Source organism: Pelodiscus sinensis, chromosome 6 (assembly GCF_052426305.1).
Source record: "Pelodiscus sinensis isolate ZL-2025 chromosome 6, ASM5242630v1, whole genome shotgun sequence".
NCBI classification, from domain to species: domain Eukaryota; kingdom Metazoa; phylum Chordata; order Testudines; family Trionychidae; genus Pelodiscus; species Pelodiscus sinensis.
Window position 1 is genome coordinate 40,525,155 of NC_143057.1, and position 10,296 is coordinate 40,535,450.

Genomic DNA, 10,296 nt, shown 5'->3' on the forward strand with positions numbered 1-10,296 from the left:
TGCGCGGTGTGCTCAAACTCCGTACAACAGCTGAAAGGGGAGATGCCCGGGCATGGCATGATGTCACAGCCTGGGACTTTAAAACCACGCGGCCCAGCGTTGCACTGCTCAGTTCAGCATGTGGTCTGGAGCCTGGGCCGGGGTTGCGGCCACCCTGCAAACTGGAAGGCAGAAGGTGGATAGCAGATGAAGGGGCTTGTGCTGAGGGGAAGGGGGCAGGTGAGGAGAAGAAAAGGGAAGGCACCAAGGGATAGGGGTGGAGGCGAGACAAATGTCAGGGGGCCAAGTGGAGACAATGAGGAAAAGGGCAGGAGGGGAGGTGTCAGTGGGAGGGGGGACAGGGTGATGCTGGGAGAGGAGATGGCATGAGGAAGGTGGGGATGGAGCAAGACATGTGTGAGGGCACAGGGGCATGAGGGGAATGGGGACAGAGGGTGGTGAGGGGGTGGGCTTCAGAGAAAAAGAGGGCAAAGGGCACAAGGGCATTGAGGGAAGGGGGAGGCACCAGGAGGGTGCAGGGGTAAGGGAAGGTGCAGGTGCCAAGGGATTCTGGGGGTGAAGCAGAAAGGCAGACACCTGCAGGGGAGGGACTAGCACCAGAGGAGAGAGGGCGTGTATATAGGGAGGTGTTAGGAGAGGGGATGAGGAAGGATAGCTCACATGATCAGAGTGGGGCTACTAAAGGAGTGGGCACGGGGGGGACGCCTTTTTTCTATTTTTTCTCCAAAATGGGGCCCCGCAAAACTTTCATCCACCCCTAAATTCATGTTTAAGACAAAGTTACCAAAACAAACTGCAAGTATATTATCTTGAGACATGATCTTGTCAGCTTCCCACTAGCCTTGAATACTCTCTAATTCAGTCCTCCTTTATCCCACTGGAGTATGAGGAAGAAAGAGTTCACAATGTTATTTTGTAGCCTCTGAGATATTTTCTCCCCAGAAGAAGGGGGAGATGGAGGAATAGCATCTCCTTTTTGTATCCTCCATACCCCAAGAGTGTGGAGTTTTCTTCCCCCCATGTCTTCCTGAAGCAAAACAGGAAGTCGATACGGACACAGAGCCACATGTAAAGAAAGGCAGAGAGGTGTCACCTTCTTTATCCTATATCAGGTGCTGCTCCTTTTTCTCTTTTAAATAATTTTAAATAATTTAAACTTATATGTGTGGTTAGTATAGAATCAAAGCTTAGCAGGGTTGCCAGGTGTCTTAGGAAAGCTCAGGAAAATCCCCAAACCAGGCACCAATTTCTCCTGTGGCTCTCACTGTCTTTACCCCTGACTGGTGAATCCATTACTTTACTAGTCACCGGGCCGGAGAACAACCACAAGTTAGGAAAAGACATTAACATTGTTCTGCTCTGTTTCCATAAGGAAGGGGGATGTGCACATCTCTCTCTCTCCAGGCTCTCTTACTTTTACCCAACCAATGACCATCAGAAACATTAGCAAGATCAAAATCACAGTAGAGTTGACATAAGTGCACCTCTGTTTAAATGGGGCACTCCATGTTTCCTGCAGTGAGCCTAATGTCATGTCACAAATGGCATCTCAGGACAGCTACAGTACCAGGAAAAGGAGGCTTTGTCTTTCTGAAGGGCAATTTGGCTCTGCCTTCGATGAGGAAAACAGGGAGGTGGGCAGCAGGGGAGTGAGGGATGTACACAGATTTGCATTGCAGCCCCTAGCCTTAAGGCAGAGTGCACTATGTAGGAAGAACAGAACTGAATCAACTTTATTCACTTAAGAGTCTTTAAGTGCCTCAGGAGCGCACAGTACAAACTTGTATCACATTATCAGACAGGCCCCCCTCATGACACCAATGTCTGCAAAGGCTCATGAATATGTAAATACTATATGTATCTTGGAAACATGCTTGACAAGAGAATAGCTAAAATGAACTGATTCTAGTTATAAGCCCATCAGCATGCCATTCTTTATGTTTGAACAGGCAGCCTATTGCTAGGTGACAGATCATTAAGGCTATCTACTCAGTCAGCGGAAATGAAGAAATAATTCGTTCATAATAACCTTCAGATGACCTCTCAGGCAAAAGGGAGTCTTTAAAGTGCTATCTCTACTGAGATATGTCACGCCTGCATGTGGGGTGGTTCTGGCCCTGCAGTAATAGCAGGGCTGCTGGTGAAACAGAGTAATAAACACCTACTGACAGGGCCGTAGCGTGAAAAGATCTCATCACTTGCCATTAGCAGGCTGATGAATAATTCAGGCCTCTCCATCAGCGGTACAGATTTAAGTCTGCACTGTGCTTTATGCACTTATAGACAGAAAGCAAGTAAGAGGGAGCTGATTGCTAGAATTAAACAGGGGCTAGCTAAGCTCACGTATTAGACCACATGGATGGCTAGAGTAAACAAGACGCATGTGAGGTGGCATGCAAACAGGCAACACTCTGAGGCACTCTAGAGAGAAAGGTTAATGATGGTGTTTCACCTCCCTCCCGTACTTTGCAGGCCTTTGGTATGGTTGCTGCTCTTGGCCATCTCTTATTTTCATTTCCTGCCCCTGTACATGTTCATCTCCTACTCCCTGGAGAGTCTCAGAAGTGAAGGGATTAGCAAACTCCACCAATGTCCAGAAAGCCAAGATATCTGTCTCTCCACACCCTGCACACTGTGTGTGGAACAACTTTCCTGGATCTTCTCCCTTCCAACATGAGACACAAACAGTGGCCCTTTTCTACATGCTACTCCAGCTGAAAGAGGAAAAAAAGCTGGCTTTTCACAGCCCTCGGAGAATTCTTATAATGTGATACTTACTCCGCACCCCTTTCATGCACTAAAGAGAGGAAATGGAAAGGGCAGTCCTTCGCTTGCTTTAGCTTTTTTTCTTTTCCATTATGAAAAGGAGATGGCACTGCGTCTTTCTACTCCATGTCAAATACATTACAAAGTAGGACTCCAAACTTAATGCATAACTGCAAATGATATAAATAATTTACATGACTCCTAGATATTTGTTCAAACATGGTTCATTGAAAAAAATAGTTTGTACTTGTGGTAGACAGGGCTTAGTTTGTGCCAATGCTCAGTCTTGGCATCTCTGGGCTTGCTACATCAGCTCTGAATGAAGAACAATTGCTTGAGCCCGGTACCTCTTTCATTACCAATTAAGCACTGGTAGTAGAAAATCAAGATACTAGTTTGACAGTGACCTAATGCTGGATTTTTTAAATCCAACATTTATTATAATGTTATCGAAACCATATGAATCGCAGATTACCAAATGAGTCAGAGTTTTATTTACTAGATAATTTTCCATCCATTCACAGAGCTACAAAATCATTAAAATTTGGTGTGCAATTGCCCTTGACTGTGCAAAGAGACTGATTCTTAGAAAGGAAAGAACATTTTCTCAGCCCACCTGAAAACAGATGTTCACATGACAGAAATTGCTTCCTTTAATCATATTATTTACAGTAGGACAATAACACAATATTTAAGGTGCTATAGCAAGAAGGTATATTATTAAATCCTATCATAGACAAGGGGTCTGACTTTTCAAAAGTACCTAAATTACATAGTTTATACTCTTTTAGTGGGACTTGTATTCCTAAGTGACAAATACGCATCTGAAAATCCCATCCAGGCCTTTACTGAACTTATTACCCCAAAATCTATTTTGTGGGTACATGGTATTTACAACTATGAGTAACAGATCTGATTCTAATAGTTCCTGGTAAGCAGAATTAGAGGAAGGGTGACAAAACATTTTTTAAAAAAAATAAATCATTGAAGGCTTCAATTCCTCTTTCAGAGTACATGGCTACACTGCATGGCTATTTTGGGATACCAAAGGTATCTCAAAATAGTTACACCACATCTACACAAGCCGCCCGTTATTTTGAAATACTTTTCAAAATAACAGGCGTACTATTTCACCATCCCAGTAAACTTTGTTGCATAAGAGATGAGGAATGACTCAAAATAGCATATTATTTCAAAATTTGGCACTGTGTAGATGCGCCAAATTATTTCAAAACAGATTCGAAATAAGATATGCAATTTGCATAGCACAAATTGCGTATCTTATTTCGAATTTAGGGTGCTGTGTAGCTGCACCCCCAGTGATCAGGCACAAGTTCAATAACCCCCATAGGGATGTACAGAACACTCACAATTGTTTGCAAGACCTCCTGAACAGCTCCTTTCATGAAGCATGTTCATCAACTCAAGAACTGGTTATTTCATCTTCTGGGAACAACAAGAAAATGGAAGATTTTATAAGGGATATAAGGGGTCCTTCATGAACACCTCCTTCCCACATCAGAGAGAAAGCCATCATAAAAACATTGCCACTAATCACTGTATTTAAAAGAATAATTTTTTCCATATTTGAATAAGTCTGCATTTCCTTAAAGCTTGACTGGGGTGTATTATAGGTTCAGCTCAACATAAGATAGAAGCCTCAGTTCATGTCCATGAGGAGAACCTTCCACCCCCAGATCCATTCACAGGCCAATCTCTACTTGTAGAATTTGAACCACCATCATTGACTTATAGAAATAAGCCGGTGACCCAAATTCATCCCACTTTTCCACTTCTCTCCATTTACACCCAATCGGGTAGCAGGTAATCAGTCACAGATGCCCTGGACCCCGACTCCTTTAATAGGGACCAGTCACACTTCGAGGTGGCCCTCTTCTACCACCTCCTAAAAACCTTATCAGGATGTTGAAAGGAGCAAGAAGTGGTCCCGGTACCAGTAGCAGAAACAGGTGATACACTTGTTTCTGCTCCAATTGACTTATATTTTACAGTGGATAACAATCCATGAACTTATTGCTGACAAGGACCCTCTACCGAGGTGCCTTTGAGACATGTTCCAGTTGGTAGGAAGCCCACGTGAGTTCTCTAGCTATTATCTAAGTGAAGCACAAGCGGCACTTGCTGTCCTTGCATTAGTGGGTTGTGAGTAAACATAGAAGCCTAACCCCTCCCCTGAAATTAAGGTAGTTTTAGCTGAACTGCTTATACAGTCTAAATTGCAAATTGATACATCTATATCTTACGTCGTGTCTTTCACAGAACTTCTACACCTTAAAGCAAACTGCAGAGTCAAACAGCAAAGGGGGTGAGAAAAGAAGTATATGCAAGAAGGGACAGATTTTGTGGCACGGAAATGAGAAACTCAGCGAGGTAGAGAAATTCAGGGAGGGTCTTCCAAACGATAGGTGCTATAGAGGAAAGGGCTCTCACACCCACAATGACCAGACTGTGCAGAAGGACAGAAGGGGCCAGTAATGTTTTCCCTCTTCTTACACATGCAAGGACTAATAAGAATTACACGTTTACCCTGCACATTTACATCTCATATTGAAGGACTAAACAGACAAGGTCTATTATGTTGCTGTGCTTTGAATGAAGTGGTACACACAAATACCAAGGAAAGTATCCGGGTGCTCCAGGAAGCACAAAGAGGGACTTGCAAAAGCCAGATGTTTCTACATTTTGATAACATGCTTTACTTAAACCATCATTAGCCACGTATGCTTTAGTCTACTGTAGGCATTCGTGTACTGTAGGTATATCTCTGTGTGTATGGCACATATACATTACATAATTTCCTCCTTGTGTAAACTAGTGAATTTATACCTGAGATGCTCCATTCCAGATAGTAGAGCTTGGAAGGTTTTACTCTCTATACCCACTATACAACTAAGACATGACAGTTCAGTGAAGGAAAAGGTATGTTTACCTCAGGAAAGAGCGTCTTTATGACACCGATCTGCTCTGATGAATCCACTAATGTGAAATTTCTGACCCAATAGGCAGTGATTGCACAGCGCTGAGACTCCTCTCATTATTCATGAAATATGTGCTCTACAGTGTCAGCTCTCTCCCTGCAGACTTGCTGCCAAGCAATTACTCATTTCCATCACTTAGCTTTATGCCCCCCCTTCCCCTTTATTTTATTATTTTTGGTGGATGTCTGTATATTCAGCACACTTCAAACAGCAAAAGCACAGTCCTGGAATGAAGATGATGCTTGTCTGGTTTGATTTTAAATAGAAAAGCACTTCCAAGTCCTTAAAAATTGATGTTGTTTTAAACTTTACAACAAGCAATAGGGGAAACTGGGTATCTGCAGAAATAAATGGAGAGCAATCAAGAGCATTTTCACTGTTATACATATTTGCTCCCAGAGAGATAGTGTGAGGACTATCTTCTATGACCCGATTTGTTCATCTCACTCTCCCTAGGAACATCAGTAACAGGTACAGTGAATCGAAAATGATTTTTTCCAGTAGTGCACCCACTTACTCTGGCCTCAAAATAGACATAAAGAATGAGCAATCTCGGTTTTCTAATTTGAACCCACTCATATATAGAAAGTTCAAAAGTCCAACTCCGATGTTATTGGGTTTGTGTTATGATTAAGGGAAATGTGAAAGAGAGGAAAAACATGGGGGGGGGAGACAGCCTGGTTATATGAGACACCCCATTTAGGTAGGCCTAGTTTTTTGGTGGGCTCTTCCATTCTTTAGACAAAACACATGTCTCCATCACAAAATATACATGGATCAAAATCCCAATGACTCTCAAAAGGAAAACCGTTGTTGAAGGAATTCCCAAAGTCCCAGCCTACACAAGGCAAACTACCATGTACAATCATGGTATTCATACACAGTTTAAATGTGGCTTTACCTAATCAATATGGATGGGGCCAAAGATGTTAAACATCTATTCTAGCTTAGCGTTAAGGTTTAAGTGGTTTGAGATGGCTCCATTTTTGGGTCCCCAACTTGACAACTTAAAGGGTTCTGGTTTTCAGAAAGTGCATAATAGTCACCCTGTGGGAAAATCAATCCCTTTTAGCCATGCCTTCCCTAAACAGTACTGCTGTCCAGTGTGGAAGAGAAATACAACTTAACTCATTCAGAAATGTTTTGTTCCAATGAGAGGAAACGCAAATATCCCCACAGTTAGCAAATTGGGACTGAGATGAATGCAAAGCCTCAAATGCTCCAGCTAGGTCAGAATCAACACTTTTGGATACTTACGGGAAATGAATCTTAAGAGATCCTCCATCTATACGTTCTTTTTTCAGATTCACAGCAACTCTACCTCCCACATGCCTTTCTCTTGGTCCTAGTTTAGCTTTTTGTTCTCAGCATCAGTACTAAGGTAGAAAGACAAGAACAGAAAAAACACAACATCCTTTATCACTCCCTATGGTCCTAGGGTCCCTCTCCATGAAAGGGAATCTTCATGGAAGGTTATGATTTTCCATTATGTTGGCCAATCATAGTGTAGGTCCCTTTGGGTACATCTAGACTGCAAGCTTTTTTTGGAAGATCTCTTTTGAAAAAATTTCTTTCAAAAGAGAGCATCCACACCTCAAAAACCAGATTGAAAAAGTGATCTGCTTTTTTCGAATGAGAGCGTCCAGACTGCATGGATGCTCTCTCGAAAGAAAGCCCTGATTGCTATTCACAGAATGGCCACCAGGGCACCTGTGCATTTTTCGATTGCCTCTTCATTTGAAAAATGTCCTCCTTCTGCATCCATACATACCTCTTTTTGAAAGAGCACTTTCAAAAAAGGCATTCTTCCTTGTAATTTGAGGTTTACCAATGCTGAAAAAAACCACTGCGTTCTTTCGATTTAATTTCAAAACAACACGATTGCAGTGTGGACGCAGGTGACGTTTTTTCAGAAAAAAAAGGCAGTTTTTTCAAAAGAACAATGTAGTCTAGACATACCCTTTGGTGGCATGCCAACTCCTACTACTAATAGAGGTTAGATTTTTGAGTGTTTTGAAGGGTATCCATTACAATACACAAAAACTCTACTTGTATATTTGAGAGCAGTTTTTCTGAGCTGACTTACCAGGGACTAACCAGACTTACTTCCTCTGTGGCTCAGGCACAGAGTGGTAGACAAAACATACACCAGTGGCATACCTACATGGAAAATAAAACAATCCATGGCTTCCTACTACACAACTTCATGGTGATCATAATACTACACACATTGGCCACTCGGAAGAGTAAAACAATGGAAGAGATAAAACCCTCCTAAGCACATACTAAAGTCTCACCATTATTATTTATAAATGTTAACAGTATAACATTTATACTGGCATAGAGCAGAGCAGCTCTGATTGCAGCTGATAAAGGGTATTGCGATACCTTAAAAAACAGATTGCCTCTCTCCTGTTTATGCAGTTATTTTACTTACTCTTGTCTTTGGGATGCTCCAGTATAATTCTGTAATTTTTCCCCACAACCACTGAAGTAAATATAGATTAATTGTACTCTTAGACACATGTCAGTTTTGCTTACGTATTATTGCATTGACATATTTAAATCAATGAATATGTTAAGGAAACTTTAAAAAACCTGGTTTTATTGAGGAAACAGCTGCCCAGAATAGACAGGATCCACCAATTCCATAAGTCAGGTTTCTGCCCAAGCAAGAGCAATAGCCAAGTACTCTGACTGGTGTGTTCCACAGCAATTAGATGAATATCCAGGATCAACAATTCTTAGCTGGTGTTAGACATTTTAATCCAATATCCAGTTCAGGAGAGGTTGAGACTACATACGGAATGTTTCCTAAAGGAAGATGGCATACAGTAAGAAGATAATGTAGAACTGTTTAATGTTGCTGCAAGGGGATCAATTTTTTCAAATAAGTTGATGCCTGTCTCTCCACCTTATTCTTGTCTCCACATGAGAAAAAAAAATCCTTTAGAAGATAATTTATCCAACAGCCAAAGATCTTTAAAAACTCCGAAGTCTATTCTTATCTCAAAACATTAGAGATTTACACATGTAACTCCCATTAGTCTTAATGGGAGTAACACATATCTCCTACATTCAGCCACATGAGAACAGACCTCTGTATCTTTAGAATCACTGATTTATTTTACAGCTGGCTTGCAAGTCTCTTACTGACACTGTGGATTTATTGTAATCCCACAAAGTACAAATTAACATTGTTCCAAATGTATATCACGTGGATAGAGTCTTTTCATCAATTTTGAGCATAATAATGGAACTGAAATACTGGATATACAGGGAGTGAGTGAAAACGATAGAGAAAATAATGATGATGGTTATGTTCTGAGTTTTAAAAGAAACTAGCCAAATCACTTATTGCCCATGTTTAGTTCCATTAGCTGGAAAGGCATAATGAGAAAATAGTATATTTGTTATAGAGGTTGAGCTTTGGTTAGGCATACATTCATTTTGAGATTAAGACAAAATCCACCAACTTCAGTACACCTGGATTTCAGTCATTTATCTTTAAGATTCACATTTTTGAGGGGTCCAAAATTCAGAGCAAAAACTTGAAGTAAAACTTGTGCCCATGGGCAAGTTTAGTTGTTTCCTCCACATCCTTCAACCTTACCCAGCATCTTTTTGTCATCTCTTGGAGACTTGGTAGTTGCCTAAACTAGGCTCCTTCTGTTATCTTCATGAGACCCTTGGATACCTCACCCTCCAGGGGAAGCTGGCTGATTATGACTTCAACCTTTTGTTTCCAAAGATTCCAAAAGAGGTAGGTCTGTTTCCCCGGAAAGCCTCCTGTAAGTCTCATAGTTGCCTCCACGCTGTTCTGTGGCCTAAAACACCTCCAAGTACATTTGTCTGGAGGAGCTAAAGTAAGCAGCAATACAGTTCCCCCTTCTCTCAGTAGCTTTGGGGAGTGGCACTACCCCACATGTCCCTCTTCTCCTTGCCCATTGAGGAGGGAGTTCTCTCTTCTACTTCCCTACAGCCTAGTGAATCACGAGCAACCCAGGAAAAAAGCTGCAGTTGAGTTCATTCTGGGCACCTCAGGTCCCAGAAATGCATTCAGCAGCTGTGTCTAGGTACTGACAAGGCCTGATGGAAGCTTCTGCATGGACCTTTGTCACCCAACAATGCCCCTTCAACAAAGATAGCAGATGGGCACACGTCAGATGATTGCCCTTTGACAATTCCAGAGGAGTATGAGTCAACTGCATGCTTCTCAAAGTTAACAGGAAAGGGGTTACACGACACAGATCCTTCACAAGAACTGTGTAGGGGAATCAGGTCTTTTGGTGGGTGACATGCCCCTAGGATAGCCCAAATACTATAAAATAGAAGTTTCTTCAGGCTTCAATCTTGGCTGCCATGATGAAACCAGGCAATGTTTGCATGGTGTCAGAGGCCCTGACTGATCAGAAGTTCACTAAAGAGCAGAAGATATAAGTACTGAAGATAGTCAGATGCCAAAAATATAGAGGTTACAAGCTGGTGAAAGGCATGACTTATCCAAATGAAATATGAGTCAACCGTGTGC